Source organism: Oxyura jamaicensis, chromosome 3 (assembly GCF_011077185.1).
Source record: "Oxyura jamaicensis isolate SHBP4307 breed ruddy duck chromosome 3, BPBGC_Ojam_1.0, whole genome shotgun sequence".
NCBI lineage: Eukaryota > Metazoa > Chordata > Aves > Anseriformes > Anatidae > Oxyura > Oxyura jamaicensis.
In genome coordinates, this window is record NC_048895.1 from 104,819,286 (window position 1) to 104,845,833 (window position 26,548).

General features: G+C 35.9%; 1 long non-coding RNA gene across 1 annotated transcript in view; it reads left to right on the forward strand.

Annotated features, from left to right (window-relative positions):
- Positions 1 to 4,080, forward strand: part of LOC118165235 — a 23,147-nt gene extending 19,067 nt beyond the window's left edge. Inside the window, exons 3-4 of the long non-coding RNA XR_004749932.1 lie at positions 3,831 to 3,839; positions 3,916 to 4,080. This is a non-coding gene — a long non-coding RNA (uncharacterized LOC118165235). The remainder of the gene's footprint in view (positions 1 to 3,830; positions 3,840 to 3,915) is intronic.
- The last annotated feature ends 22,468 nt before the right edge of the window (positions 4,081 to 26,548 follow it).

Here is a 26,548-nt window from a genome sequence, read left to right on the forward strand (position 1 = left end):
TTTTTTTTTTTTTTTTTTTTTTTTTTTTTTTTTTTCAGGAAGCTCAGACTGGATTTCTAAACTTCTGATGACCAAAATTAGAACAGAATTATTTTACTCGGTGAAATCATTTGCTTATAACTATGACAATAATATTGGCGGTTCCAGCACTTCAGCATACTAAAGAATATTAGAAAGAGATAACAATTTCATTATGTAAAGCACTGTTTTGGAGGTAAAATAGACAGTAAATTGTAAATAGTTAAGGAATAATCATATTTCCTTTTTCAGGGAAAGGAACATAGAACCATTTAAAAGAACATATTTTTAAATTAAACATGAAATTTGTTTTAAAATGATAATAATGAATACATACTATTTTTTCAAGTGCTAAAATTTAAATATATATATATATTTTATTCGGCTGATGACAGATTTCATGAGCAGCTATCAATGATTCTCTAAATTCTCAAGATTGTACCTCTGGAAAATTTTGTTGAGCATAAAAATTAAGCTGAAATGTCTAAAAGGAAACCATTTTTTTTTTTTTTTTCTGAAACTTTTGTAATGAGTACAAGATTCCAATGAGAAGTATGTGAGTGTAGAGTCAGATTTGAAAATATCTATTTTCAAACTATTTTGCAACTATTCATTTTTTAAACCTCAAAATCACATTCTAGAAGGATACATTATGACATCCTTGTGACCCAACAAGGCTATATGAAAGTTCAGTCTTACAGAACAATTTAAGATGGAAACTGCAGTACAGAATTGAATGACATACAATCTCATCAGTTTTCTATTGTATAAAATTTTCATCAGAAATGACTAAGGCTTCAAACTGCATAGATTACTTCAGATGCTTCAGACTTTGAAAGGAATCCTACTGAAGAAGGAAAAGTAAAATAAAATAAAATAAAAACCTATACATTTAGCTTCTGAGTAATGACTCAATTGGTAATACTCTAAATAACTTTGTGGATGTAATCAACAATAAGCAAATGTAAACGAGAGGAGCTCTCATGTTTAATAAACCGATTGGCTCACCTAGTAAACAATATTTGATCACTGCACTTTACAAGAGATGGTATTTCTATTCCTCATTACTTGAATTATAGGTACTCATACATGCTCCTTATACAAAAAAAAAAGTTACTTTATAGTCATTTTACTTTAATCATTTCTTCCCTCTTATTGCTTCCTTTTTTATTACACAAGCTGTCAAGCAATAAAATAATCTTTCATCTCATTTTTATGCCTTTTATAAAATTTCCTTAGTGACCTCAATGGAATTTTTGTCTAAGGCATGAATAAAATAAAGGTAATGTCTTTCATTTGCCCTGCTCTTTAGGATTCTGAACTGGAGGTGAACATATTAAGCTTGAGTAATTTTGGGTACATTTCTAGGCCAGCTGAAAGCAACATTATGAACTCAGAAGAGCTATCCCTAAGATTTTTTATTATTTTTTAAAATCATTATTTTTTTCTATGAGGTTTAGATGGAGATTAATTTAACATATACTTATCACATCCTTACTTCCTTGCTAAACTACAGCACCACTTTCCTACAGCAGTTCATATCACCACAACATCCCATACTAAATAAAGGTTTCTGGGGAATATTTCATGTAATTATTTTTAAAAGAAATTACTCCTGTCTTATATTATCTAAACTCTATAAAATATCATTTATTTTCTAATGAAGTATGAAAAGTTTACTTTATGGTACTGTACAATCTACTTTGTCTTTCTCATCCAAAATTCTTTGTTCATTAGGTTATGCCAGTTACAGAAGATGTAATACAAAGAAGAGACATAATATCTTATGCAATTCTGCGGCTTAGAAGAATGTAAGAAGTTCAGTTATGATCACAGGGTTAATCAAATGAAAATTAACTTTCTATGCATAGCTTCTTGTCTTGACCTACCAATACCTCAGTCTAAAAGATTTTTTTATTTTATTTTATTTTTCCATTCTAGACTTCTCACTAAGTTCCGTAGCAGGGATAGCTCATACTGGATCAATCTGAACTGCTTTAATTTTACCCTGTTTCTGGTCATCTTCCTCTGTTTCAGTTGTTCTAAGAGATGAATAAGCCCTTTCAGACAGCCATTCATATTAATTGCATTTTAGAGTCTCCCTTAGGATGGGATGAATCCCTCTAGTGTGCCTAATTTTTCCCACTGCATTTTAAGGAATTGTTGTTCACTAACTCAAGTGTCAACTTAAACACTATAAACAGACATTGTCAGCTGACATGCATTCCTTGCATTTCCATTTCTCCTGATGACCATCCTTCCCCAGCTGTCCTTCCCCTGCTGCCAGTCTTCAGAGAGCCAGCCAAACGCTTGAAAACCAGAAATGAAGTTCAACCTCAGAACTGGAGTTACCGTAAGGTCCAGCTGGAGAGGTCTCAGCAGTGGGTGGATGGGGAGCAAGGTCTGGCACGGTGGTGAGGGCTGAAACACACCCTCCAGGCAGAGGATGGGCTTGGTGCATCCCGCACAGCTCATCCCACTTCATCCCACTTCATCCTTGCCCCAGCTCCAGGTGGGGCAGTTCCAGCCTGTGGCACAGAAAGCTAGACCCCTTTAAAAAGGAAGCTAACACTTTTCAGTGGGGAAGTTTCAAACCTGTGCTCTCTGCTTTGTGAATCTCTCATGACCATTATTATTACGTCTTTTCACTGATGATTTCCAGTATTTCCCAATGAAAACATCAACTAGCAATGTACTCTGTAGTCTGCTTAATAAATGGTGCATAAAGAATACTAAGTTTTCCTGACTGTAAAGTTTCAGTATTATTTTCCAGTTTCAAAGTTTTTTTTTTGTTTGTTTGTTTTTTTTTTCAATTTTAACTTGTCTGTATATGTTCCCTGAAGGCTTTCACTCCTTCATTTCACCACTATTTAGGAAATACACAAATACTATATTCTATGATGTTGTCCTTGTAGAAGTGCAATTAAACCTGTCAGTAATACAAATGGAAATGTTACCAATGGGCTATATATATGAAAACATTACAAGGATAATGCCCTGCAATGTCAGCTCTTATGCCTCAGTGACAAAGCACTCTAGTAATAGTTTTCTAGAGAGATGTATTCTACAGTCCAGTGAGTTAACAAATTCTAACCCACAGAGCCTAAAATAAAAAGAATAAGAGAAACAATTTTCTGCATCTGTTGAACTCTATTTTGCTGTTTCTAATAACTCTTCATTTGTTTTGAAACTATTCCCAATGCATCTGATAGAAATAACATCAGCAAATAATACTATTTTTTCTTTAGTATAAGTTGAATAAGCATACTGAAGAGTGTCCAAGGCATGTTTATTCACAAACTAAAAATAGATTAAAACCTTCATAAGGAATAAAATTAGCATTAATATCAATATTTCTTGCCTTTAATTCTTTTTTTATAAATGAACACAATTCCAGAAATATTTAGTCAGCTGAAGTGAAACTAAGCTATCAATAAGTACAAATATGGTAATAATATCTTTTCCTGTTTGTTGATTAGTTTATAAATCAACGGTCTTCAGCAAAACAAAAGTAGTTTTATAGAATTAAATAATAATATAGTAGTGATAACAGAAAGAACATTTTGAAAGTTTATATAAACCAAAAATTCTTAAGTCTTTTGGGCCTTGTGATATTGGGATTTTGGCATTTGGCATTTAATTTTCTGAGAGAAATATCAGGATGTCAAAAAACATGAAAAGTTCAAAAAAGAGCTTTGCAGGGGTAAATACGCTATAGTAAGCATCATGATGATCTCTACCTATACAGCTTGTAAAAAGATTGAGTAGTAACTCCAACATTTCCATAAATAATTTGGATGAAGTACTTGAAGATTTTTTAAGTTCACAGACGATACCAAACTGGGTGAAGCTGTTGACTCCATCGAGGGTGGTTAGGCCTTAGGACAAATCAGAGAGCTGGGCAATCACCAGCAATATGAAGGTTAACAAGAGTAAGTGCTTGATTTTGCACCTGGGAAGGGGAAGCCCTGGTTATACATACAGACTGGGGGACAAGATGCTGGACAGCAGCCCTGCAGAAAGGGATCTGGGAGTTTTGATTGACAGCAAGCTGAACATGAACCAGCAGTGAGCCTTCATGGCCAGGAGGGCTGACCGTAGCCCTCTTGAAGCCTGAGGTGCATAAAGCGTGGCATTTCTAGCCAGCTGAGAAAGGGATTATCCTGCTCTACTCTGAGCTGGTGTAGCCTCACCTTGAGTACTGTGCGCAGTTTTGGGTGACACAGTATAAGAAAGATATAGAACTGATAGTGTCCAAAGGAGGGCAAAAAAGATGGTAAAGGGTCTAGAGGGGAAGACGTATGAGGTGCAGCTGAAGTCACTTAGATTGTTCAGCCTGGAGGAGACTGAGGAGAGGCCTCATGGTGGCCTGCACAGGGGCAGGCACTGAGCTCTGCTCCCTGGGGACAGTGACAGGACCCAAGGGAAAACCATGGAGCTGGCACAGGAGAGGGTCAGGCTGAGTGTTAGGAAAAGGTTCTTCACCAAGAGGGTGGTCAGGCACTGGGACAGGCTTCCCAGGGCAGTGGTCATGGCACCAAGTTTGCCAGAATTCAAGAAGCGTATGGACAATGCACTCAGCCATATGGTCTGATTTTTTTAATACTTTTATTTAGTTATTTATTTGGATGCCTCTCTGGCTATCCAGGAGTTGAACTCAATGATCCTTGTGGGTCCCTTCCAACACAGATATTCTATGATTCTATGTTTCTATGATTCCAATGGTTATACAAACTATCAAAAAAAGAGGAAATAAATACTGGAAGATTAGATTGTTTAATGGTTTAAGGTTTTTATTTTGAAAAACTATAGTAATATATTTTTTTTTTAATAAAATACCAAGAAATGTGATAGATCCTCACATCTTCTGATGCCTTCAGAACTTGTATTTCAAAAAGATATGCTCTAGACAAATAAAAGGGCAAACACTATTGCCTGTGATATATAGAGGAGGTCAGACAGAATTACTGAATGTTCCCTATTGTCCTTTCATTTTATGAATCTGTTTTACAGCCTTGGTGATTAGGACCCTGCAAGGTGTAGGCATCTATTTATGAATCTAGTTGCAGGAATGGGAACTGTAGAAAATACCAAAATAAGAGAAAGAATAGGGAACAGAGAGGTCTCTGGTAGTTAAATAGCACAATTTACAATGCATATCAACATTTATCTAATTCTATATAAGTAAACATATTTATAAATAACCGTGGTGACAATATCAAGAAATTCCATATATGTGGCGCACCATATTTCTATCCCTAATTAATATTAACTACGATGTATTCAATTGCCAGATCATGTTTTTTTGTTTGTTTTGTTTTGTTTTGTTTTTTGTTTTTTGTTTTCAAAACTACTGTGTCAGTCACTATGTACAGAAATCTGTGAATAAAATATCTGAGGTAAACTTAATTTCACCCTAACTATTTAATGAGTTGTTCTCATTAGAATAGCCTTGTACATAGTTTATCAGCAAATCCATATGCAGAATAGTTAAAGTTGTTCTCAGTTGTGTCTTTGGGTTTCTGAAGTGTTTTCCTTATTAAGCAGATTTCCTTCAGATTTTTACTATGGGACATGCAAATAAAATTGGGGCAAAAAAATAGTTATGAATCCAGAGGATTATGTTAATGATTACAGTGAGTCTTCTCATCTTTCTTTTTGCTTGTTACCAAATTATCCCCTTAATTAGGTAGTGTCTTGTGTATTTATTTATTTATTTATTTAAATTATATGCATAAAGAGATTATGAAAAGGGATTTCATTTAAACTGATTAATTGCCTCTATCCCATAGGGCTGCAAAACAAATGTAATAGCAAAATTTGAGGGAGCAGTTTAAGTATTTATGTTTGTTGGCTGGACATATACATAATATAGTTGCCATAAAGAATGAAGAACAGAAAATATAGTGAGGGACAATGGTGAAACACAAGAAGGTGACTGGGAGTATCAAGCATGGATTTACTACAGGCAAGCTATGCCTGATCAAACTAATAGCTTTTTGTGATAATGTGAATGTCTTTGTGAATGAAAAGAAAGAAGTGGCTGCTGATTGCTTTGACTTAATAGTGAGGTATTGTTTGATAAGTGGCCTATAAGATAGATGAAACAGTGGTTGTTATAATGCAGTAAAAACTCCATCTAGTAACCTGTAACAAGCAACATTCCTCAGGGGTTAAGCAGGTAATAGTGTTTACGGCCTTTATGAATGACATGGACAATAGGATAGAATGTATCCACAGCAAATTTGTGGATGATAAAAATTTGAAAGATTCTTGGCTATGCTGTAGGAAAGGGTCACTTTCATTTGGACCTTGGCAGTCTGTAGAAATGGTTTGAGAGTAATATGATTTTTAGCAAAGGCAAATGCAAAATTTAGCCCCTGGGATGGAATAATCCAAAGAATCTGTATGGGCCAGTGCAAACTGGTTACAAATAAATTTTGCAGCTTCATCCAGTTAGACAAGGTGAACAGGATTCAGGAATGTCCTTTAGGGATGGAGAATGTTAACCTCAGACTGGACAGTGTTAGCAAGAATGCAGTCAGCATGACTATAACAGAAATGATCCTTCCCCTCTGTTCGGCACTTTTATGAGACCAGATGTGGAGAGCTGTGTTCCCTATCTGGAACCCAAGTTCAGGCTCCTCAGCAAAGACAAACACTAACGAATTGGGCTGAGTTCAGTGAAGGGTTACCAAAGTAAACGGGGGCTGCCCAGGTGCAGTTAAGAGTGCTAAATTTAACTATCCTTAAAAAGAGAAGGCCGGGAGAGAGGGTCTTGTTGCTGTTTTCTGTTAACCAATTATAGAGAAAAGAGTGCCAGACTTTTCTGTAAGGCACAGTGAAAGAGTAGAAGGAAACAAGAGCAAAACACAGGAATAGAAATTCTGATTAGACATAATGAAAAAAACAATGTTCATAGTGAGGGAAGTCAAACACTGGAGCAGATTGCCTGGAGAGGTTGGGGAATCTGAGTTTCAAAGACAAACTGGAAAAGAACACTATACTGATCTAGTAGATCCTGGACAGAGGATTGGGCTGGATGATCTCCAGTGATCTATTCCCACCTGAATTATTGTGTGATTCTGCATTACTCAGCATCATGGAACATGGTCTGTGCAGATCCTTGAGAATAATTTTACAATTTCTAAAGACAGGAAATAAGGGTAAAAGCAAAGTAATCTTAAAGGATTACCCTTTGAAAGTTTAGCCAGATAATTAATAGCAAAATTACTTTTTTAAGAACCTTGCATGAAGGACATTTTTGACTAACGTTAACATTTTGGCTAAAAGTTGGGGAAACATTGTTGTATGGGAATAATTTATTCTTCTGATGTTCTAGGAAGAAAGGCTGCATATGTGTAATTTTTGAATAAAAGGTACCACATGGAAGAAAATTGGTTTGTTTTTAAGCGAAAGAACATTATTCATATTGCGTTTAGCTGTTTCTGACAAGTGGGATGAATCCAGCTTTTGCAATACCTCTCCTTCCATACTGAATACAGAGAGCATTCAGACTATCAGTTGTTGCTTTCATGATCAATGAAATTAATTTAGGTCTTCCTAACCAACTATCATGTATTCTCTTAAACCCACAACAATCTATTTTAGTAATACTTCCACCCTGTACTCCTGCAGCAGCTGTGAAACTGTACTGCTGTAGTCTCTGATAATCTAGTTTTGAATTAATACTCTGCAGAAGAACAAATTCTGAATCTCTATAGGCCAATGGATTAAATAACCTGACAATATCAAGGGAGAAAAACACAAACAAAAACGTGGAATGTATCACTGTTAACAGCAGGACACATTTCTAGTTTAATAGCTTATTCTGCAGAGTCCCATTTGAAGACGGTTACTGTATATTGTATTTTTCATTATTAACAGTGCAGGGATTTGAATCACTCACAACTATTAGTTTATCCTCTGTTTTTATTTTCTCTCTCTTCTTCAACTCATTGAAAATTCCTAAGCAGTTCATGATTTTCTTGTATTTGCTATTACAGTTTTGCTATTGGTATAGATTGATTTTTAAGTTTATTGCAACATTTTACAGTCTTCAACATTCAGGCTAAATGAAGAAACTACTGAATTGTTTGTTTAGAAAGCAACAATAAACCACAAACCATGGTTAAACCACAAGCAATCCTGGGTAATGCCTGAGATATATGGTCCACAGGTTATAATGGGTAGTCTTATAACAAATAAAAGGAAGAGGAATAATTTGGTTTCATAAATACCATAGAAAGAGATCGAAGAAGTTGAGAAAGAACCTCAAGAATAGATAAGGAAGACCTTGAAAATTTATGCCTCTGAAACAATTAAACAAACTAAACCTATAAACGGCAAATTTGGGATAAGAAGAAGCTGTGCTGCAAACATCTCACATTAGCTTAGCAGCCTTACTGCAAGCTGGAAAATACCTTTAAGCAGTCCTACTTGCCTCCATGGAACAGGATAGCAGGAAGCTGATGAGAAGGAGTGAACTTAAGTGTCTCCTTCCCCCATACACAACAGATGACAGGAGTGTCCACTACAGGATGCCAGCTGGACTGGTAGAGCTCATGGTAGTAATTCTGTTTGTGCAGACAGTGGAAGTAATGGGATCCCATCTGAGACAGCCATTTCTATGGGCCTTTGGAGGAAGTGTCAGATTTCTGCTGAATGTCAGGAGAAGCTTAAGGTTATAATGTAGGCATTTTAGAATGGTATTGACACATCAAGACTGTTATACCCTGATCTGTAGTTCAGATGAAAGCTCTGGGATTTGTTTAAAGTGCAACACTTCATTGCTCTTGTGGCCCTCAGAAATGCCCCAAGATGCCTTCGTGATTTCACCTCTGGTCTTTCTTTTAGAAGAGAACATACATTGATGAATACAGAGTGACAAAGATTTCTTTGCATCTCATAACAGCTGTCTTCCAAACTCAAAATATTAGCATTTTCCTTTGGTTATAATTTAAAGTATATGATCTGAATTACAGTTATAAACTCATATAAGTTTCATATGTCAATGAAAACATTGTTGGACATAAAAATGGGAGCAAGAATGTGAATATAAAATGTAAATGATATAGTTGGCAAATAGTCTTTAAATGTAAGAACAAAAGGACAGAGGACTCTTTATGAAAAAATAATTCAATATCAATGCATATTATCTAAAGTTTCCAAGTCGTTCATAATATTACACCACACATGTCAGATAATGAAGTGACAAGATGTAGGAAAATTAACTCAGGTAGCAATTTATCTTCTGCTTTTTTCAGACAGTAAGAGAAAGGTTTCTAGAAATTGGAAAAATGATTATTTGAAGTGCCCTGTATGCCTTATTCCAAAATATATATATCTGTGGTGTGTCCAAATCTTTCCCTTGATAGGTATGATACATCTCATTAAATTTTAGCTACCTAGAAGATTGATAGCCAGGCTTCCTTTCTGGTCAGGATTGGCATTTCCAGACAGTATTTCCTCAGTAGTTCAAATAACTGTCTTAGGAAAAGATTGATTTCCCAAAAGAGGTGGCCCCACAAAGCATTAGGAAATCTAGGGCAACTTATTTGGAATAAGCACATCTTGTTGATTATTAGAGACAGTTGCGATTAATCCTGTTGTTCCTTTGTATTCCTAAATTTTAAGTATCCATCCTGAAATGTTTGCAAACATGATGGAAAATCTTTTGCACACAGATGGAAACTCCGTAACTGAAAACATAAACTATAATGCAGTTCCTAGGTTTGCTTCTTTCCTCTCTTCTCCATCTCTTAGAAGAGTGTTTCTCAGTCTGTACACTGGGGGTTTTGTCCTGCACCTTTTTCATTTACTAGTTTTTAACTTTCTTTCTGATAACTCTTTAAGATAACTCTTTTCTTCACACAGTTCATATCATATTGTGTTGTTCTAATCAGTCCCAGTCATACCATCTGCTTCCTTCCCTCCTGTATTCCAACTCTTCTCTATTTTGTGTTTGTATCAGAATACCAGTCTGCAGCCATCCTTATTGTTAAGTTGTTAATATAGTTTTTCTTGTGCTAACTAACTTTCTCTGAGAGAGCATTTGAGCATAGCTCAGGGATGGTATGATGCAAGGTGATTTCCTTAACAAGGAAATCAACAAATAAAACACAAACAGAAACAAAACAAAACAAAACAAACAAACAAACTTTCAAACAAACTGCCAAATTTCAAGTTCTATTATATGTGAGAACACTAGACATTTCCAAAAGTGATCTTTACCATAACATTTTTTAAGATGTTTGTCTTTATTTTTTGTTTGTTTGTTTGTTTCTTATCTCTGAAAACACACACATAAGCACACAGCTCATTGATAACTTACAAAAATCCTAGCCTGAGACAGGTACTAGGAATGGAAAATTTGAACCAGGCATTTTAATTCAAAAAAAAAAGAAAGAAAGAAAGAAAGAAAGAAAGAAAGAAAGAAAGAAAGAAAAAAAGAAAGAAAGAATAAAAGTTCTGAAACGATTTTTGATAGGAAGTAATGGGTAACATAATAGCATATGGTGCTGTCAAGTGCTATGCTGGTAAATTCATTACATATTACTGTAGTTTGGGGGAAAATTCATAGTAATCTCTTAAAAAGTAATTGTCTGGAGAGAAAGAAAACTGTAAATTTACAATCTGCAATTTAAATAGAAGTATTACATCAAGTTTAATAATTACTGTTCAGTCTGCATTAATTTTTACAGTTTGAGTAGAGAAAATATTTGTAATGCAAATAAAACAAGTGTGATGATTACTAATGTGACATTAGAAATTCTCTGAGCTACTGTTGAACTCTGTTGTGACTTGGAAAAGTGGACATTATACTTACTGCACATGGTAGTGTCAGTAAAGTAATAAATATTAAATCTGTCCCTATGGGGAAGGAGGAGACATTTTATTAATATGAGCTAAGTACCTGGGGTTATTCAAGAGTTAAAATTAAAGTTGACATAGCAATAGTGAATCAAATTAAAGAGTTTCTGCTCAAGAAAATTCAGAATACTGGCAAATTAGATCATTTCAGTAATACAGAAAATTCTTAAAAGCTCCTAAAGGACACCTATTTAAACTTATACTAATATGGCTAAAGACTAAATTCATAGTCAAATCCAAGGAGGAGGAGAAGGGGGGAGCGGGGAAAGACTGCCAGAGTACAGGATATGTAGGTTGTCAAAGACTAAAATGTGTCTTTAATTGCAAGACTAATGTGTGGCTTTAATTGCAATAAAGCATTGCGTTACAGCATGTGACATATTTTTATTGGGAAAAAAAAAAAAAAAAAAAAAAAAAACTCACAAGATCTAGTTTCTTAACACCTCTTCCGTTAGCTGGAAATTTCTCATTTGCTACAAGAGCACAAAATAAATACTTCAGATTAGAAAGCTATCAGTTTATTAGAAATCTTTACATTTCATTCATCATTACCAGTATTAGTTGTGGATCTACTACATGTGCTGATTGCATAATAAAGTTGTGGTGGTTTTACCCAGTTGGGCAGCTGAACTCCTCTACAACCGTTCTCTCACTCCCCCTCCTGAAAGGGAAAGAGGGAGAAAATAAGATTTTAAGATGCTCAAAGGCAGGAAGATCACTCAACAATTACCATTACTGGCAAAACAGACTTTTTGCAGGGGAACTTCTGCTCTGGATCCTGGAACACTGTATTTGGTTTACGTGGCAAGGTTTTGGTAGCAGAGGGCTGCAGGTGTGGCCTCTGTAAGAAAAATTCAGCAGCTGCCCATGTTAGATAAGGGACAGTATCAGTTGGCTCCAAGAGGGACCTGCTGCTGCCCAGACCCAAGCTAATAAGTGATGTCATTTGCACCTCTGTGAAAACAGATTTATGAAAAGGGAAAAAAAAACTGTTGGGCAACAGCAGGAGTGAGAAACAAGTACACCTGTAGACACCAAGATCAGTGCAGAAGTAGAGGCAAGAGATGCTCCAGGCATGGAGTAGACATTCCCCTGCAGCCCTGTGGAGAGGCCCCTTGTGGAGTTGGCTGTCCCCCTGCAGCCCATGGGTCCCACATGGAGCAGATCTCCATGCTGCAGCCTGTGGAGGAGCCCCCGGTGGAGCAGGTGGATGTGACCTGGAGGAGGCTGCAGCCCATGGAGAGCCCCTGCAGGAGCAGGCCCCGGGCTGGAGCTGCAGCCTGTGGAGAGGGACCCACACAGGAGCAGGGGGTCTGAAGGGAGCTGCCACCCATGGACGACCTGTGACGGAGCACTTTGCTCCTGACGGATGGACCCCATGGTACGGAGCCATGTGGGAGCAGCTCTTGAAGAGCTGCTGCCTGTGGGCAGACCCCAGGATCAGTTTAGGAAGGACGGCATCCCGTGGGAGGGATCCCACCTGGAGCAGGGGCAGAAAGTAAAGGAGCAGTGGAGACAAAGTGTTATGGACTGACCACAGCCCTCATTCCCTGTTCCCCTGTCTTGGGGGGAGAACAAAGAAGAAGGTGGATGATGGTTCTAGCTTGTTAGTAAAAGGTAATACATGTTGAGTCTGCTTTGCCTGTGATGATAATTGTTGAATGATCTCCCTGTTCTTATCTCAACCCTTGAACCTTTTTAATTGTATTTTCTCCCCCTTTTTTTTTTTTTTGTGGAGGGGGAGTGAAAGAGAGATTGTGGTAGAGCTCAACTGCCCAGCTGGGTAAAACCACAAGTACCTCTTGATCTTCTTCGTTAATCTTGGTGTCTGCAGGGTTGTTTCTGACTTCTTCCTCTCCCAGCTGCAGTTGAACATCATTTTATTTTTCCCCCTTCCTTTGGCCGGCTCTCCCAGAGGCCCAACTAGTGTCGCACCCTGGCTCAGCTCTAGCTAGTGGTGGGTCCCTTTTGGAGCTGGCTGGAGCTGGTTCTGATCTGACATGGAGCTTGGCTCCTTTCACAGAGGCCACCCCTGCAGCCCCCTGATACCAAAACCTTGCCACGTAAACCCAATACAAAAATATATAAAAATATTGTCATTCATTTTGTTTGTTTTCAAACAACAGATTAGCCATTTCAGGTAATATTAAAACATCTGTCTAAAAGGAGAAGACAAGAATGCATGAATTTATATATCAAGTTTTTAAAGATTTCTTTATACTACCCAATCAATATCAGTATTCTTTTCCATTTTGAATTAGGAATAAAAACCTGAGATGCTACAAGTTAGCAAATTGTTAACAACAACAACAACAAAAATAACTGAATTCTAGATATGAAGCCTTAGTGATATCTTGTTTGCTTTAGTGACCATGAAAAAATGACTTAGAGTGTGTCTTAGGGTTTAAACTTCCTTGCCTTTTTATTCCCCATTTCTTTTGCTTAACTGCAGGAAGCCTTTTGTATAACAGACATTTATACTACAGAATTACTAGCTTTGGTAATTGTGAAATTTTGCAGCAACACCCCTGACTTTCAAACTTTTATTAGCCATTTTATTAGCCATCAATTGTACTAACAAGTGAACACTCAAAATGTAATCTTTTGAGGCTGCCTTCTTCCAATTTTATTTTATTCTCAGAGGTTTCTGGCATTGGATGTTTTGTCAGCTCTGTTTCTTCACTCTTTCTTATGTAAATTTCTGGTTCATCCTTTTTTTTTTTTTTTTTTAAATATTAAAATAATGTATGTATATCCAAAACTTGTTCTCCGTATTATGCATGTTGGAAAAACAAACAGGAGACAAGCCAAAGTTTTTCAAAATATATAGTTCGACTGTAAACAAAATGGCAGCCCATCAGAACTCTCAGACACGCTCACCACTGTCTCAGAAGCTGAAGCAGATCGGTTTATTTTAAACAAAGCAATTATAAAATAATTCTGATTTAAAAAGAATAATAATAATCTACCTACAGCCTGATTCACATGGTTACATTTTTGCTTACATATTATTTATTCGTTTAACTTGAAAAAAATATTTCCATTCCCTAAAGTGTGTTGAAAATCTTCTGCCAGGTGTAAGCTGCTGAATATCTCAATGTATCTAAAAATAATTAATAATAATAATAAAAAAATATGCTCCCCATAAGAATGAGAAACCATCCCATGGCAAAATGGTAGACAGGTTTTAGTATGTTTCTACTGGCTTCACTTACCGTACAGGGTATAACCTGATATGTTTATATGTTTCTCCTCAGAGGAGCTCTGAGGAGAAGGACCTGGGGGTCCTGGTGGATGACAGGTTGACCATGAGCCAGCAGTGTGCCCTCAAGGCCAAGAGGGCTAATGGGATCCTGGTGTGCATTAAAAGGAGCGTGGCCAGCAGGTCAAGGGAGGTGATCCTCCCCCTCTACTCTGCCCTGGTCAGGCCTCACCTGGAGTACTGTGTCCAGTTCTGGGCTCCCCGGTACAAAAAAGACAGGGACCTTCTGGAAAGAGTGTAGCGGAGGGCCACAAAGATGATACGAGGCCTGGAGGATTTTTCCTACAAAGAAAGGCTGAGAGACCTGGGTCTGTTCAGCCTGGGGAAGAGGAGACTGAGAGGGGATCTTATTGATGTGTACAAATATCTGAAGGGTGGAAGACAGAAGGATGTAGCTAACCTCTTCTCTGTGGTTTGTGGGGATAGGACAAGGGGCAATGACCACAAAATAGAACACAGGAAGTTCTGCACAGACATGTGAAAGAACTTCTTCACAGTGAGAATGATGGAGCACTGGAACAGGCTGCCTAGAGAGGCTGTGGAGTCTCCTTCTCTGGAGATATTCAAGGCCCATCTGGACGCCTACCTGGGCAGCCTGAGGAACCTGCTTTGGCGGGGGGGTTGGACCCGATGATCTTTCAAGATCCCTTCCAACCCCTACAGTTCTGTGATTCTGTGATTCTCTGAATCTGTCTCTCACCAAATGTATTCACAATATGAATGCACAGCTGTACAAGCTGCAGAAATGGAGAATAGACTCAAAAGTGTATTGGGAGGGTTACTATTAGTTCTGTACCTTAGCATCTCTTCTCTGCATGCAGACATAGCCAACTTAGAGAACATTTTTACGTTTGTGGTGAATTCTTAAGGCTATTGTTTATTTACATCTGTAGTTCTATGTCTTGAAAGGTTACTTATTCATTCCCAAGATTCTTTTCTTCTATAGCTTGTGTTATGTTTTTGAACTAGCTCACAGATTTTAGACACTATGCTTGTGGTGGTAGATTTGTATTCAGTAACTTACATGGATATAGCCAGCTGCCTCACACATGAGAAACATGTTACCACTTAACTTTGTGTTTAACCCATATGCCCAAGGAGAGTGTTTGACACATGACTATTTGACATGACATTGGCACCTGAAGAGGCATGAAGCTCTCCTGATCACTATGTTTTATTATTTATTTATTTATTTATTTACTGGAATAGGCTGCCCAGGGAAGTGGTTGAGCCACCATCCCTGGAGGTCTTTAAAAGACGTTTAGATGTAGAGCTTAGGGATATGGTTTAGTGGAAGATTTGTTAGCGTTACGTCAGAGGTTGGACTAGGTGATCTTGGAGGTCTCTTCCAACCTAGACTATTCTGTGATTCTGTGATTATTTATTTATTTATTATATTGGTTTAGGCAATTTCAGAGGACAACATAACTCTTCATGCATAACTGAGATTTCTAGTAGTTTGGGTATTTAAGCAAGGAAATAGAAGAGTAGGAATTCTGACTTGACTGTATTTGTCTTGACTATGAAACAGTGAAGTGGAAATCCTCCAACAGAACAAAGGTGTAGTCTGTCAGAGTCTAAGCAACACATATTCTTTACCATGTTTCCTTTTACACCATCTGCAGAGGAGATTCTCACAGATCTCTAGCAAGGTAGGTATTCTGGAATTACAATGCTTATTTTAGAATAGTGGTTTTAATGAGAGTAAGACTAGAATCAGTGGTAATTTAGACAAATATTGTGTATCTGTTCACATAGTCCCTTCCTTTCTTTCAGGGTCCTTAGGATTCCATCCCTGAGAGGGATTTGAAAGGATGCCTCTCCTATCAGAAGGGAACTGGAAATATAAAAAGGGAGATTCACCATGGAAGCAGACTGACCAGCTCCCACCCCTCCAAAAACAACAACCAAAAGCCACTTTCTCCCGCTACATGTTTGTATATATACTCCACCATATGCACATAAAATATATGGTGCATTTCATAGAATAGTCCCAGGTAACTAACATATGTTTAAAGTAGCTACCCTATCCCTACCCTACTTACTATTAAAAATACAAAATTAAAAAAAAAAAAAAAAAAAAGTACAGGTTGCATTGGCATAACTATGAATGTTTTTTTTTGTTTGTTTGTTTGTTTTTAAAGAATGCCATGGTCTTCCAGGTTCACCCTGTCTGTGATTCTAAACTAACCTATAGTTTAAGTTGTGAGACCTTTATGACATACCAGTGTTCAAAGAATCACTTGCAAAAAAACAATGTTCATCCCTTGGGTGAATTGATTTTTGGTCTTGGCAGTAAATCTGATAAGGATTGATTTCAAGGCCATGTTGGACATTAAGGTTCCAGGCACGATAACTCAGAAGGTCAAAGGTCAGAGACCTGGTCTTTGCTTAATACGTTTTCATTGCACATCATAATCCCCTATTTTTATCTTTGTCAAAACCTCTTCAATTCTTACTTTTTTTTTTTTTTTTTCAAAACAAATATTTTTAATAGAAATGAACTAGAATAATATTTTTCTTTTCTGTATATGCTTATCATAAATGTCAACAATACACTTGACAGTTGAAGGATGACATATTGATTTCTTCTCTAATTTTAACTGTACAACTGCAAGGCAGCTGGCTGGCTAAACATTTGCAGATTCAAGATGTGCTGCCTCTATGAAAGAAATGGATTTTCTTTTTCTCTCTGATGGGACTATTGTTCAGACAAAGTTAAGAACATGCTACAGCAGCTTTTAAAAATTTTCAACACTATACATCTCTGTCCAAATTAAAATAAACTATACCAAGGCAAAACCTTATTGTTTTATGTTCAGTCTTAGACACTACTCACAAAATTGTTTATTCATTTTCTTCATTTTACTGAGGAAAAATAAAGACTTTATAAAAGAGTGCACTGCAGCAGTGTCTTTGAAATCATTATTAGGCTTTACAGAAGGAAGGTACAACCAATTGGAATTCCTAACTTCAGTGGAGTGGTTATAGATGAGGACATTTTGGGCTCTGCTTTGGTTTCTAAAACAATTTTCAAACAAAACAGATTTTGTCAAAGGTCTTGAATGAGTATTCATCATACCTAATTTTAGCCCTAAAAATTTAGTTATTTAATACCTGCTAGTCTGTGGAGAAAGACAGGTGTTCTGGATAGTGATTGGGGCATGGGGAAACCTGCTAAAAGCAGTAGATATATCTGCAGTAGTAAACATGGCTTCTGTCAGTGTTGCAGCCTACTTTTCATGGATCCTGGCAGAAGGAATGAAACAATGCTCTTAATTCTATAGATTTCCAAATGAACTATACATGAACTATACATGAACTATAATCTGGAAACCATTTCTGATAACTGTTTGTTTTTGTAGGATGTATTGTGAAGGGAAAAAGAGTGAATCTATCAATGTTTCTATGTTTCTTGTTACCTTTAGCTCATAATACATTCATCCTGGGGAAAAAAAAAAAAAAAAAAAAAAATGTAATTCAGGGAAAGGACTGGTATCAAAAAAAAAAAAAAAAAAAAAAAAAGTCTTGATTGTGCTAGACTAGGCTGGATTCAAATGTGTTCCCAGCAGAGCATGAAATAATAGGTTGGATTTACCATTCTAATTTCAGAGAATCATTGATATTTCCTGCAATATACATTTTGTTGTTGTTGTTTGTTTTCCAAAAACATAAGTCTATAGCAGTTAATGTGCTGAAAAGGCACTGTAAAGGGGAATCAAGATGTGATGATAGATACAAATAAATCTTCACATATATGGTACTTATTGTTAGGTTGTTTTTTTATATAGTTTTTTTTTTTTTTTTTAATTGACAGACTAAAGGGTATCAGTCAGCATCTTTATTAAATATCATACACCTGTATATGCTTAACGCCTCTTGCTCTTATTTACAATATTACCTTATATTGAACCAACATTTATTTGGTGCTTTTGCTCAAACATATACACAGTTGATTGAAAAGAGGATAGTGTAAATAGGCATTTCTTCGATCTTTAAATCCAGATGCAGTTATCATGCCTCAACCCCATTTCAGCCAATCTCACTCACAGAATGGCACAAAATATATTGTATATATATTGTTCAAGGCAATATTCCTCTTAAACACATATAAAGATGTGTCTTCAGCTGTAAGCACAAATGTGTTTTAGATACAGCTTTTCTAAATAATACCATACCAAGAAACTCTGTTGTATTGCTTCTACATTGTCACACTATCTACATTATAACTGCAAAGATTTTGCTGTTAGTTGTAGGTGATTTTGCAATAATCTACAATTTTTCTGTGCTCCATGTCAGATTTTGAAACTGGTGTCACTACAGTGAAGGAAAAACAGGCATTTACTCTACCAACTATTGCTAATTAAACAAACAACTTAAAAATGAAATGAACAAGCATTTATCTGATAAAAACCTTTACTGTCCTAAAAAAATTATGGGATGTGTTAGATTAAATTTTTCTCAAAGCAATCCAGGTGCCATATCATTTTAGGATGGCAGTTTTTCATCTATGGCAAACCTGTCATTTTATAATTCTCATTCTCAGGCTGAAGTTGCTTTCAGCTTAAATATTTTCTCATCCATCTGCTCAGTGTTGTCCCCTGTGCAATTTCTTGCTCTGCAGTGGCCTTATAGCAAAGAACCAGCAGGTAAGGATCTCATTGTTTTTTTGTTTGTTTGTTTTTGTTTTGTTTTGTTTTGTTTTTTCTTTTCTTTTCTCCTATCCAGCTTCCTGCCAAGCACTGGACTTAATTTCAATGTCAGTATCTCCCAGGTCCATTTTCTTTTCCACTGAAGACAATTCATACAGTCAAATATAGCTTTGGATAAAAAAGGAACTCAATTGTCAACTGAAGTTATTTGCAGATCATTCCCCTGACATTACTGTAGATCTTTGTGACTTTGTGTTTTGTTTTCCTTTTCCTCTTTTTTCAGATGAATATTTACAGGATTCTCAGAGGAAATTTATAATATATCATAAAGTAGAACTTGAATTAAAGAGGAAAATAGTGTTGTTTTGATCACATAAAACTGACACTGACTTTGAACTAGAGAATTTAAAACCCTTCATTGAGATATTGCAGTTTTATCCTAGAAAAAAAAGGCTACTGTAAGTCACTCTCAACACTGGAATTGTCGGTCTTAAAGTAGATCTCTTACACTCTTGACAACATGCAGTAAAAAACATCAAACAGTCCTTTAATTGTACAGCAAGATCATTTTTAAAACATTGCAAAACAACTGAAAATATAAACTGTTTTCAAAAACCTCTTTCTTTTGAAAGTTACTTTCTTTTAGTAAAAATTATGTGTAACAGCTGCTGAGTGTGAGTCAGATATCACAGACTTCTCAAAAGCAATGTGATTTCAGATTTTTTTTTTTTTTTTTTTTTTTTTCCCTAGCCAATATTTGACATTTACAAACCCTAGCAAAGAAGGCCTTCATTGTTCTGGTGCTCATCTGGTATTACTGCTTTTCTCCATAATTTTGACCCCACCAGAGGGAGTACTTTAAATACTCCTCCCATACTAAATAAATTCATAGCATTGTGCCATAGGGAACCTCACACTGAGAAGGATGTCAAAACACCTAGGCTTTCGAACCTGTGTATTCTTCCTTCCCAGGTACTGGAGCCCATCTGGGTGTACTGGGAAGCCCTGGTGGTGTTTTTGTCCCAGCCAAAGTTCCTGTTTGCAGATTCAGCCAGTAGCAAGGCTGAGTGTGTATCCCAGTGATGTACACACACAGAGGACATGAACACCATCAGCCACATAACACTACCAGAAGTCCAGGAGGTGAACATGTCTTAGTCCCTTCAGATCCTGGCACATAGTTCTATAAGCCTGGTGGTTTGCAGCAGCTTTCCCAGTTGCTGGTACTTAGACTTTGTAGCACTCAGATAAGATATAGTCACATTACACAGAACAGGATGCTTAAGAAAAGGATCTCATGGCCCCTTTGAAAAGGAAGGAAACCTGCTTGTCTTTTTCCAGTGTTTGTTCCTCATTGATCTGCCACGATCCTTCATTCCCTGTCCCTGTATTCTACTCTCTTCCCCCTGCCCCCTGAAAATCCCTTATGATTATCAAGTTTCCCTATTCTTATCAGTTACAAATCTCAGGTTGACCCCCTTGAAAGCTGTTCCTGAGTGATTCTTGGCCAATCTGTCAGGGGCTGAAGAACTCTGGTATTCCTTACTCTGTCTGCTAACAGCTGTTCCTTAATGTTTCAATTTCTATGTTTAATTTATCACTTTCCTTGATATAAGCAAGAATGTTGCATTTTGGGGAAAAAATAAAAAATAAAATAAAATAAAAAATTATTGTCTCTAAGCAGATAAGAGTTAAAGATTAGATATATTTATTAAGGTGACAGTCACTTTCCATATTATAATGTCACTCTAACCAGTATCACGGCACTGATTTCCCAAGGAGATTCTAATGAAATTGAAACCTCCAGGAAGAATTATTTCAGATATGAAAAAGATTAATGAAAATCATGCATTTTAATCACCAGTCATCTGATAAAATCAGTTATTCAAAGTAAAAAAATCTATCTATACTGTTACCTGTGACAATATTTCCTCAGAGGCTGTGTTCCTGTTTTAAATGTTCAAATAACAATATATTTGTTTTATCAGTACAGTTTTAAAGGGTTGTAAAGTGTACATTTTACTTTTCTGGCTGTTGCTACGTTATCTGACTAATGCTTTTGATTGGAAAGGCAAAAGTATGTAGGTGGTTATGATCATGATTTTTTTTTTTTTTTTTTTTTTTTGATTCTGTCATCCCAAATTCAGTGGCTTTTGGGGACATCTGCATAGTGGGATCTGATGCTGCTATAAAGTCTGAATGTTTGACAGCACAACAATAAACACAAAAATGAACAAAATAAATTAATTAAAAAATACAATCTTGGGTACTAAATGTACAAATATACAATAATAAATACAAGCCCATAATATTCTCATTAACCCCTTTCCTCATATCCTCCAGAACATTTCTGTTTATTTTGAATGGCTTACCAGAAGTGTAAAATACTCACATTTGCAGAATTAATGTCATACCACAAATCAATTGAAATTAGTTTGAACTGGAGATGTTTCTAAAGCTGCCAGAAATAAGCAAGTGATGTTTGTCTGAATGAACTATTTTACTAACCAATTTTCACTTATTTTCTTCTCAGGACCTTTTCTATTTAGTTTTGCAGATGTACATCTTCCAAAGATGAATGTTCTCCCTTTCTCCTTTTCTTGTATGTGAACCTGAATAGGTCTAGGTAAGAGTATTTATACTCAAACTTTTCATTTACATTTAAATTAAATCATTATAACATGGAAAAAATCATTATTGGCCCCCAAGCAAGAAAGGTACATTTTTCAGGGTCTGCAAAATCAAACATAAAAATATTAAAATGTGATTTAAAAGAGTGAGAAGGTTATTTCACAGCACCATATTCAGTTCAGCAGTTGTAAGAAAGAACAGAAGCTTGGTTGAGATAAAGTAAATAAAAATAACATGAGAAAATGAGCCTGGCCTGCTAGATGTTTCTCTATTTCATTGCTGAGGCTAGAAAGACCATAATAATTTTATTCAATATATGGAGAGATAACATTAAAGGTTCTGAGGTAGTCTTTCTTCAGAGCTGGATTAATTTCTTCCATCCTTAATGATATTTTGAAAATAGAGAATTCTTTAATATATTTCACCTGTAAATCTGTGATGAGTAGACGAGTGTGGTATTTTCACATTTAGCCAAGTGATGAAACAGAAGTTTATGAGCCAGAAAGATGTACAGAGATTTGTAGGATCTATATTTTTAATATTGGGGTTTAATCAGTTTTACAGATAGAAAAACAAAGAATGAAAGAAGAAAAGAAAGAAAAGAAACTCCATTCGCATGATTTCAGGAATACTTTCAGATACGTCAACTTTACTTGAGACTGGGAATTCCCTCTTTTTGTACCTTAGACTGTACATTGCATTTTAAACGTGGACACAGTTACCTTATTTTACATTCATATTGAAATAAATCCCACAGGTACACTGGTAAATTCTTGTACCTTGTACTTGTACTTAACCACAATAAATGTCTTTAATTTAAATAGAATAAACTTACACATAGAGATGACAGTTTTCTCAAACATCAGTTGTAAATCTGTCTCTTGATGGGTAATAGCAGTACATGTTTGATAAAGCAGATTGACTTTTTATGAAAGAAAGTATCTCTGTTGATTGTCAGTGGAGAAAGAATATATGATAACAGAAGCAGAAATCTTGCTGAAGAAATGGCAAAGACTCCAAGTTTTGAGAGAGAAAGCCCAGACCTCCAGGCTGGAACTATCAATATAGCAAGGGACTGATATGGAATGAAGAATATTTGTTTGAACAAGACAAAACAAGGTAGAGACATGCACAGAAGTTTTCTTTAACTGTCTTGTGCTCTTGAAGACTTACAAATCCAGTTGTTCATAGAACTGATGCTTTGAGAAATTTGAGAAAGAGTCCACTTAATCTACTGAAGTGCTGTAAAAAGCTTCGAGTGAGATTTTAGACTAACTAGACATGACTTTTTTTTTTTTTTTTTTTTTTTTTTGGTGTGTGTGTGTATTTATGAACACACAACATTACTCTAAAGTAAGAATGCCTCAGAGACCAATGCTTTGTCACCTATTCTTGTCACATAAACTTTACAATCATGTTCTAGCACCACAGAACCAATGGAAAGCAGCCAAGCAAATGCTAAGGAGCAGCAGCTCCACAAAAATCTGGATGTCCAACACTTTATAACTTTGCAGTAAAAGCAGTGATCTTATTAAATTTTCCACTGAGAATTCAACCTTGCTCTTCTTCAAGACAATTTAAAATCTCATTAATTTCTGAGAGAGACTATTTAGTCCTGAAATTATTTTGTGTAACTTATATTTTTTCATTGCTCCATACTTTCTTTAATCTAAGATTCTGGTAAGTGTTTAAACCCACAAAGGTCCTTGAATCCTTATGGTAATTATTTATATAATTAATTTTCAGTACAGTTAGTTCATTTTAGGTCTTTTTAGCAGAGGATTATTGTGTTTTTCTTAAAATGTTGTCCTAAAAATCATTTCTACTTCCATTTTTTCAATCCTTGGCTATGTTTTGAAGGTAGTTAGGAGGATGATACAAAATTATTTTAGCTTGACTCCCTCTTTATCAGCTTTATTACTTACTCTATCAAACTCACTCTTGTCAATCTGCCTCTCAGTATTGCTTTGTATATCCTGAAGGATTCATGTTTATCACATTTTGTCTATGAGACCTACTCGATATTTAGCAATAAAAGGTTCCATTGTCAGTTGCTTATATCTTTGCTGATAATTTAACTCTCTAACTTTATATTCCTTATTCTTGACTCAAAATGAACATCTTTAAGAAAAAAAAAAAAAAAAAAAAAAAAAAAAAAAAGACTTATTCCCATATAGGTATATCTTGCATGCCAATCATACAGAAAAAATAGCATTGAGCATTTTTTCTATTGGTATACTCTATAGGACTTTCAATCTGGGCCAAGAGCATTTAAGAGCTGTAAAAATATAATTAAATATATCAGTTTTGAAGTATGTCTACAAAACTTTAGCCATAGGCACAGAAATCATACAGAAGAGAAATGAGCACAAGCAATTTTCATCCTGATAAATCTGAGGAGTTATATGCAACCGTTTATTTTAATGTGTTGTGTTCCCATTAATTTACATATGTGTGTGTGTGTGTGGAATACCAAGAGCAGGAAACCAATTACAAGACAAATGTCTGTCAGTCCCCTCAGATCCCACAAGCCATTACTAGTCCTGACCAGTCCCCCTGGTGCCTTTCCTCACCCACATGCATGGCCAAGAAGCCCTATTTCAGCTCATGTCAGGGCCATCAGCCTGTAGGTGTGCTTGTGCTTCCTTCTGTTCTTCCTAGATGGACTTGCATTGTAGGTTGCCTTGTCTCCAGTCCAGTCTTTGGACCTGTTTCCTGCTCTTCCTATTTGAATAGACCCTAGACATGACTCATTTCCTTTACTTCTCTGGACTGTAGGTAGTACTAGTTATTTACTGTCACCAACCTGGTCCTGCTCAGATCCTGCAGGACTGTGCCCTGGTCACTGCTGTGCCTGTCACCTAGCCTTAAACATGCTGCTCCCTTCAAATGAATGCTATTCATTTAACTATTCATGCTATTCAGCTATTCATTTTGAGTCCATTGTTTTATTTTAAAAGCCAATGGAACTTATTTGAGATATCTTACTCAAATCATGCTTAGAATATGGAATTATAAAGCACAAAAGCACATCAGTAGAAATATCAGTATAATACTTTTCTTAGTCATTTAGATGAACACATATATTTTCAAGTTACAATTATGAATCGAGAAGACAAATTCTTCTCAAAGGGATAGGAAAATAAAGTCTTATGAAGGCCCCAGGAAGGTTATCCATTATATGAAGAAGAATATATAAATATACATAATATATATGCATATATATAAAAATACATATATATATATATGATGTTTAACAAACATTATCTTCGGGGAGCCAATATGAAATGATTACAGTTTGATTTTCAAAACACTTAGGGTTACAATTTCATAGTTTCAAAGTATGGCTACTTTAATTTTCAAATTATGAATGCTTATCATGTTTATCTATCATACCACGGTCTTCTAGACTGTGTACCCCAAAGGGAGACTAAAATGTACTAAAACCTCAATCTACTACAAGAGAAATAACAGAGGTATTGCTTTTTCATACTGGTTCTCCAATGCCTTCGTGCTAGTCTTAATGAATTCTATTCATGGATTCTAGGTTGAGTTGCTGAATTTTTGGACTGCCAAAAGCAGGGGGAGATAAAACTAAAATCTTTAGTAGCTCCATGGCTGGTTGCATCAGCCTGATACAATGTTAAACACCATTAAACAATGTTAAATAGTGTCAACCTTAAGCACTGTGAGACCCAAGGAAGATTTTACAGCAATGTCCCAAGCTATTTGTAAAAGCAAATTTGCCTTTTAATAGAAGCGGAGCTGACTTCCATATAAATGTTTATAATTCCATAGTTCCTCAGTTCCATCCTCTGGCTTTTTCAGTTTCTTATAGGGTAGCCCTGCCCTTCAACAACATTGTATTCTCTTCCTAAGCACTCTGGAAGTTCACATCCCAGAGTATGGAAGCAAGCACACCACAACAGCAGGAGCTCCAGCTTCATGCAGGAGCAAGCTCCCACACAGGAGCCCCACTATTAGCTGCATCTTATCAAGTGCTTACTGTACAGTTTATGTACACTAATTTAGGATTTACTATCCTCTATTAATAAAAATAATCAATCTTCAGATGGCTTCAAGCATGTGATAACTAAATGAAGAGGAGAAATAAAGAGACTGAAACCTCAGGGTCTGTAGTAGTTTGAATTGATTGTGTTAGTTCTACCTATGAAGATATTTCTGTAGAAGTAGAATTATCTACTAAAGTATTTAGAGGATCTGATTAAATCTAAAAGATCTGCAGCTAAAGGATTGCCCACAGAGGTTCTGCAGACTCTGACCTTGGAGGTTTCAAGACTTGACTGGTTTTCAACCTGAGCAGCCTGGTCTGATCACATAGCTGACATGGCTTTGAAGCAGGAAAGAGGTTGGACTAGAAACCTCCTGAGGTCGCTTCTGACCTGAATTATTCTGTGATTCTGTAATTCTAAAAAGAAAGTGCAAGGAAGCATGAACTATTAAAAGATCAAACTAAGGTGCTTATTTATTTATTTATGTGTTTAAGGACTACAAAAACTAGTCAACAGTAAGTTTTTGCCTACCTTTTCCAATATGCCTGGGTTAACTAGAATTATCTTTTTTTTTTTTTTTTTTTTTTTTTTTTTTTTTACAGTACTCCAAGTAGTGTTGAATTTAGTAGTTTTGGGACTGTGAGTAGGAGAGCCATGGAAACCAAACCTTAATGCATTTTGAAGCAATTAACCTGTAAGAACATTTTGTTACTGATGAGTTCTATGAACTGAACAGAGATAACCTTTAAATGCACCCAGAAGACAAGCTGAATGATCTATATGCAGTTCCCAGTGTTATCTTAATTGTATTTTTTTATTTACTTTTTATTATTTATTTATCTATTTATTTTGTCATATGAAGTACTACAGTTTAAAAAGTATTTGCTTTCTTGAAATAACACGGGTATGCTTGGATTTTCCTTGTGTTATAACTGCAACAAATGAGAAAAGAGGTAAAACCCCTTCAGCTTTTGTATTATTTATAATGAAACATTTGTTAACCAATTGTTTAATTTCAATTATTTAGAGGCAAGAAATTTCCTCTACCTGCAGTTAAGGAGAATAAATTAAAAAAAAATAATAATAATAGTTAAAACCTT